Raw genomic sequence first — 8,025 nt, forward strand, 5'->3', positions numbered from 1 at the left:
GGCTGTATCTATGGAAACATGAATACATTTTAACTTTCCAAACTCAAGAAAATGGGTAACATCCATTTGCCACAAATGTAGGAGGCACAATCCCCGGGGGTTAACCCGCACACTGACTTGAGGCAATAAAGGGGCACAGGTTTTGCACGCCTTCATGATCTCTCTCACCTCTGCTCGAGAAATTTTAAATAGTGATGACAAAGTCTTTGAATTAACATAAAACTGTGTATGAAAATCACATGCCAAATCAATAGATAAGGCCATTAAAAAGGCCATGCATTTTCTGGAAGCTTTATTAACTATATCATTCCCTTCTGCAAGGGGTCCTGGCAATCCAGTATGAGCACAAATATGTTGAATAAAAAAGGGTGAATGCCTATTCAAAATAATTCCTTGCAACTTAATAACTAATTCTCCAATGGTAGATCTCAAATTTATTTTGCCTACTATCTCCAAACATTGCAGCATATTTACAACATACTGGCTATCAGAAATCAAATTAAAGGGACCTGGAATCAATTCAAATACTTTAATCACAATTTGCAATTCAATGACTTGTGGAGATGCCGGGGGAAACTGAATGGTAACTGGGGATGATCCTGTTATTAAATAGGCTCCTTGTCCTGTTTTAGAACCATCTGTAAAAACAAGAGGAACATCTGGCAATGGATCTCCAGCAGTAATACGAGGAAAGATTACTGGATGTACTTTAACCAACTGTAATATTGGATCCTAGGAGTAATGATTATCTATAAGGCCTTGAAAACAAACCTCAAAATAGCCCAATTATCCTCCGTGGCTGTTAACACTTCAATTTGCTTAGCATTATATGGTACTATTAGACTTTCAGGTGCAACTCCAAAAAACTGCATGCTTTGCTGTATATCAATCAGAGCCAACTGAGCTACTGAGGCAGGATAATAAACAAGTGTCTTGGCTGAGGAGATTTTTGGGTGTATCCATAGCAGGGGTCTCCCTGCCATAAAACCTCAGTGGGTTGCAACTCTGTTTGCAGTACGCACAAGATAAACTATTTGGACTCATCTCGGCGTTTCAAGGCAGCACTCTGAAAACGCTATTCTACTAACAACAAAGCCTTCCTGGCAGCATCAGTAAGATATCTGGGAGAATTTAAATCTGTATTGCCTGGTAAGATATATTATAATGGCTGTAATTATTTATTGGTCAAAGAGAGATAGGGTCGGACCCATTGAATATCTCCCAATAACTTTCGAAAATCATTCAGGGTGCATAATCCATCTGTGAGAAACTGAATCTTTTGAGGGGACACATATTTTGCCATAATTTTTGTTCCTAAATAATTCACTACAACATCCTTTTGCACCTTTTCTGGGGCCACTACTAAATTCTGTTCCTTCAACTGTGTTACCACAAAGCTATAAGCTTCATCAAGCAAGGCATCCCTGGGAGTGGCAAGAAGTATATCATCCATATAGTGATAACACTTCACGTTTGGAAATCACTCTTGAACTCCTTTCAGAGCTGCATCAACATAGAGTTGACACATAGTGGAACTGTTCGCCATCCCTGTGGCAGAACTGTCCACTCAAAGCTTTTATCAGGTTCAGCATGATTTTGGGAGGGACAGTAAAGGCAAATCTTACCATATCATTTGGATGCAATGGGATAGAGAAAAAAACAATCTTTAATATCTAAAACTATAATGGGCCAATTTCAGGGCAAGGCCTAAGGCAATGGCAGCCCCCTCTGTACAGGCCCTATCAAAATCATTTGCTTATTTATTTCTCTCAAATCATGCAACGTCTCCATTTTCCTGATTTTTTTTCTTTATAACAAATATTGGAGTATTCCAGGGAGATGTAGAGGGCCAAATATGTCCCAAATCCAATTGTTCTTGTACCAGCTCTTTTGCAGCTTTTAATTTTTCTGAGGGGAGTGGCCACTGAGGAACCCATATTGGATCCTCAGTCTTCCATGTAATAGGTAATGCTCCCTCAGTGGCCCCTAGGAAAAACCCAGTCTAGCCCGATCATTCTTTTTGAGAACCAGCACTGGAGAGGTTCTACCTTGCAGAAATTGCCCTAACCCTTTTCCGGGAATATATCCCATGTCCAGCATCATGTCATGGGCCTTGCTGTCATAGTCTCCTTTATTAGTCAGAACAAAGCCCATTTGAGTCATCATATCACGGCCCCACAGACAGACCGGAACAGCCAACACATATGGCTGAAACTGTCCAGAATGTCCTTCCAATATAGGAAGCGGGAACTCATTTCAGGTATCTGGACTTACCCGAGTCCTCTCAGAGTTTGTTCTGACTGTTGCTTAGGCCAACCAGAAGGACAATCTCTGGTACTGATGATACTACAATCTGCACCAGTATCTAGGAGACCAGAAATAGCTTTTCCTTCAATCCTGAGCTTCAATAGGGGTCAGGTATCAAGATTTAGAGAGCAAAATATATTGGCGGTCCCAGTAGAGCCAAATCCCTTGTCTCCCCATTCTGAATCTTTGGCTGGAAATTGAGAGTGACAGCTGGGCAAAAGAAGCAATTGAGCTATTCTATCACCAGGGGAAATGGCAACGATGCCTCTAGGGGAAGATACCATGATCTTAACCTTTCCTGTAAAATCTGAATCAATTACTCCTGGATGAACTATTAATCCTTGCATGGTAACAGAGCTCCTTCCCAAAATCAGTCCCACCGTATCAACTGGCAGAGGGCCTTTAAAGTCTGTGTCCACCAGCTGAACTCCCATGCGGGGTGTTAATACGAGTTGGGTGGTGGAATAGAGGTTGAGCCCTGCACTCCCTGTTGTTGCTCTCCAGGGTGACTCCATTGCATTGGTGGCCTCAAGCTGGGCCATCCCTCGGCTACTGCCCCATATATTTGAGGGCCCTGGAGTCAGGGGCCCCTTTTCAAGTTTTTTGTCCAGGCACCACCATATCTGGGAGCAAGAAGCTGTCCATGAATATCTTTAACTGACCTACACACACTGACCCAATGATTTCCTTTTTTGCATCTAAGACATAACCCAGGCACTTTTGGTCACTGGTTTCTGGCACCACTCAGTTGTGGGCATTGACATTTCATGTGGCCTGGCTGTCCACATTTAAAACAGTTATTATTCTGCTGGCCGCCTTTTCCTTGTGACATCTGTATGACAGTAGCAGCCAGACTAGAATTAGAAAGAGGTCCTCCTATTTCTCTACATATTTTCATCCAGACCTCTAATCCTTTATGCTTATATGGATTAATTGCTTGCCTGCATTCTTTGGTGCACTGTTCAAAAATCAACTGCTTCAGTAGAGGCATGGCAGTATCAGGGTCTCCAAAAACACGGCCTCCTGCCTCTACAAGATGAGCCACAAAATCAGCAAAGGGCTCTGTGGGCCCCTGAACAATCTTGGTCAGATTCCCACTCACCTTTCCTCTATTCGGAAGAGACACCCAGGCTTTAGTCCCTATGTTATTAATTTGCTCATACACTTGGATGGGATATTTAGTTTGAGCTGCTACAAATCTCCCTTGTCCCAGCAGCATGTCTTGTTCCCAGGCTGGCTGGCCATTGCTAGCATTGATCACTGCTTGCTCAGCAGCAAACTCAATGAAAAATGCCTTCCAGTCTAAATATTGGCCTGGTGACAAGCAGCATGAGTCAGGTTCTGCCAATCGCTTGGAGTCATGCAGTAGCGGTGCAGGTTCTCTAATTGCGCTCTTACAAAAGCAGCGCTGACACCGTAAGTACGAACCCCTTCTGCTAATCTTTGAACAATTTTCCAATCAAGTGGCTCATGATAATGACCTCCCTGTGCATCCTGAAATACAGGAAAGCACTGGACTCGCAGTTCCCTCTAGGTTTCTGTATGCAGAATACACCCTGATGCTCCATCAGGGGCATACAGAGGCGGCCGCGGTGGCCCTGGCCCCGAAGGTTGTACCTTCATTTTCACTTTCTCTAGAGTGTTGGCTATGCTCTCCAGATCGTCCTCAGACATATCCCCATCACTAGAACTTCCTTCTGTGTCTGACTTTTGGGATCGATTCTCTCTCACCTGATTTAGTGCCTCATTGCCCTTTTTGAGTTCCGCTTCACATCTTTCCTTATCCTCGATACAATTCCGTACTAGCTTCCACACTGGCAGCACCCCTTTAGCGAGAACTCCCTGTTCTTCTTCAAACTTCAAGTCCTTCCCTAACTTCTCCCAACTGGGCTCTGTAAAATGTCCTAATATGGAGAACCAAGGAGCGACCTGATCCACTGTTTTTAAAAAGTTCTCCAGGGAGCCGGGCTTGGTGGCACACGCCTTTAATCCCAGCATTTGGGAGGCAGAGGCAGGCGGATTTCTGAGTTCGAGGCCAGCCTGGTCTACAAAGTGAGTTCCAGAACAGCCAGGGCTACACAGAGAAACCCTGTCTCAAAAAAAAAAAAAAAAAAAAAAAATTCTCCAGGGCCTCCTTTTTCAGCCCGATTCCTTTCACTTTCAGCAAGTCCTTAAGGGCTTGGCACACTGTTTGACCTGAGGTTGAATTTCCCATGGTCCTTGGTGCAAATTGTTCCAAAACCAGGAGCCTTATCGTCTCAATCTGAGTACTTAACTTGTTCCACTTACCTGGGAACTTACCAGCTAGCTGCCCTGACTGCGATGAGTTCTGAACATCCCCGTATGGGCCACCATTTATCACTTCTGTCTCCAACCAGCAGAAAAGAACGACGACACAGCATTCTTCTCAAAGCAGTTTATTCAGGAACCTTTCAACATGCATGCAGGAAAAAAAAATCTCTCTTCTTCCTTTCTGGAAAACTCTCTCTCCCGCCCCCAATCACAATCCCTTATATAACCCCTCTACCACGCCCCATCAGCCCAGTCCATGTAACAGCAGTTCTTTGGCCAGAATCATCACTAGTCATATGATCCGATCTTGCATCATGGTGCACCTGTGCAGTTCTCACGATGGACGCAGCTTATTTTCAGGTGTATGAGGAAGTCAGGTGAAAGTCATAAGACTTGACAGTCCCGGGTGTCATCTTGGGACTGCTGCCACACCCGCTCCTCACACCCCAGGATCATGCAGCTTACACCCACCCACAGCCATTTTCCTGACCACCATGTTCTGGCTCATGCCTCTCCCTAAGGAGCCTTTTGGGGCCCTGAGAGCATCTAGCTTAGACTCCGCCCTTGACAATCCCATGCCTGCCAGCTTCACCTGGGCCACAGCCAGCAGAGGTGAGCAGCATCCTGTCCCCTAAGATCCATTTTCAGGTTCTGCATGCCTCACTGAGGCATCCTGATCAGCATCAGGGGCATCCAATGAACATCACAGACAACCAGATGGTTAAAGGCCATCGTAAGAATACTATCAAGAAGAGCTGTAGCAGTGAATTTTGCTACACCACTTTGTGCTCCCAGAGGATCACACTTGTGATTGGACCCACCCAGGAGCTATCTTTGGATCTGAAATGGAAGGCACACAAACATTAGCCTTTTAAAAAAATTATTTGGCTACCTCAAAGGCTGGGCACTCCTAAACCTTTCCCTGCTACCCCAGGCCCAATCAGGGAAGTGACAAGTGGCCACTTAAATGAAATCTCACATGACTGGTTTGCTTTATCTCCTGCCACTACCGTGTGCTATCCTTCTTCCCGACAACATGTTACTTTTGTGTCTCCACCCCCTGTGTCCTAACCTGTACAACTCTAAGCACTCTGCCCAGCCTCCCCTTGCCCAACCATTAGCCACTGACATCTTTATTGATGGATAAAAGACCGATTGGGGACAAGGACTTTAGCATTTGGACACACAGATTCCCTACTGAATCAAAGCATTAGAATCAATCTCCAACAAGGAACCAAGGCAATATGGTACCACCAGAGCCCAGCTATTCTGCTACAGCAAGCCCTGGATATCCTAAAAGAGCCAAAGCACAAGAAGGCATTAAGTTCAATCTTATAAAGATGATAGGGATGTTTAAAGAAAAATTATAAATTAATTAAAGAAATTTTAAAAATATAGGAAACTACAATTAAACAGGTGAAGGAAATAAATAAAACTGCCCCAAAACTGAAAATGGAACTGGAATCAATAAAGGAAACATAAACTGAAGGAATCCTAGAGACAGAAAACCTAGGAAAGAGAACAGAAACTACAGAATACAAGAAATGGAAGAAAGAATCACAGGGGTAGAAGATATGGTTAAAGAAATCAATACATTGGTCAAAGAAAATGCTAAATCTAAACCGTTCATGCCACAAAATATTCAATAAATCTAGGACACTATGAAAAGACCAAACCTAATAATAATAGGAATACAAGGAGGTGTTTCCTAGGTTAAAAATCAGAAAATCCTTTCAACAAAATTGTTGAAAAAAATTTCCCTACCCAAAGAAAGATATTCCTATATACATAGAAGAAGCTAACAGACCAGCAAACAGATTGGACCAGAAAAGAAAATCATTCTTCCACATAATAATCAAAACACTAAATGCACAAAATAAAGAAAGAATATTAAATGCTGCAAGGGGAAAAGGCCAAGTAATATGTAAAAGTAGACCTATCAGATTTACATCAAATTTCTCAACAGAAACTCTAAAAGCCAGAAGGGCCTAAGCACATGTCTTGCAAACTCTGAGAGACCAAAAATGTCAACCCAGACACTCAGCAGAACTGTCAATAACCATAGATGGAGAAAAGATATTCCATTAAAAATTTTTTTGAACAATATCTATCCACAAATCCCTACAGAAAATACTAGAAGGGAAACTCCAATTTAAGGAGACTAACTACACCCAAGAAAACATACCAGCAAACCAAAGGAACAGAAACACACACTCTCACCACAAAGATCAAAATAACATGAATTAACAATGACTATTATTAATAACTTTCAACATCAATGGGCTCAATTCTTCAATAAAAAGACTAATAGGCTAACAAAATAGAAGCAAAAACAGAATCCTTCACTATACTGCATACAAGAAACAATGCCACAGCAACAAAGATAAACTTTATCTCAGAGTAAATGACTGGAAAAAGAATTTCCAAGCAAATGTAACCAAGAAGCAAGCTCAAGCTTTAATATCTAATAAAATAGACTTTCAAACAAAATTAATAAAAAAAAAATAGATGGGAAAGAACTTCATATTCATCAAAAGAAATATCACAAAGATGATATCTCAATTCTGAACATCTATGTTCTAAATGCAAGGGCTCCCACATTCATAAATGATATATTACTAAAACTTAAATCACACATTGAATGCCTCAAATTAATAGTGGGATATTTCAACACTAGACTCACACCAATGGGCAGGTCATTGAGATGAGTGAGATAACACAATCACAAAAGAACACACATGGTATATATTCATTGATAAGTGGATATTGTCCAAAAAGTTCAGAATACTTATAATACAATTCACAGACCATATAAAGCTCAAGAAGAAGGAAGAGGAAAGTATGAATGCTACAGTCCTACTTAGAAAGGAGAACAAAATAATCACAGGAGGTAGAGGGTGAGAGGAACTTGGGAGGTTGAGAGGAGAGGGAGGGGGAAAATTGGGACAGAGGTATGGGAGGAGACAAGGAGAAGTACAGAGGATCAGGAAGTTGAACAGAGGTGTGTAGCAATGGGGGTTGAGAAACTGGGGGTAGCCACCAGAAAGTCCCAGATGCCAGGAAAGCAAGAGGCTCCCAGGATTCAACAGGGATGGCATTATCTGAAATACCCAACAAAGAGGAGAGAGAAACCTGTAGAGACCATATTCAGAGGTTAGGCATGGACCCAGATTGAGGGATGGGGCCACTCACCTATCTCCAAAATTTTAATCCAGAATTGCTCCTGTCTAAAGGAAATACCCGGACAAAGAGTTGGGCAGAGACTGAAAGAAAGACCATCCAGAGACTGCCCCACCTGGGGATCCATCCCATATGCAGCCACCAAACCCAGACACTATTTCTGATGCCAAGAAGTGCTTGCTGACAGGAGCCTGATATGGATATATCCTGAGAGGCTCTGCCAAAGCCTGACCAACACAGATGTAG

The sequence above is a fragment of the Mus caroli genome, unplaced genomic scaffold (assembly GCF_978045245.1).
Source record: "Mus caroli unplaced genomic scaffold, Mus_caroli_1 scaffold_15, whole genome shotgun sequence".
Lineage (NCBI taxonomy): Eukaryota > Metazoa > Chordata > Mammalia > Rodentia > Muridae > Mus > Mus caroli.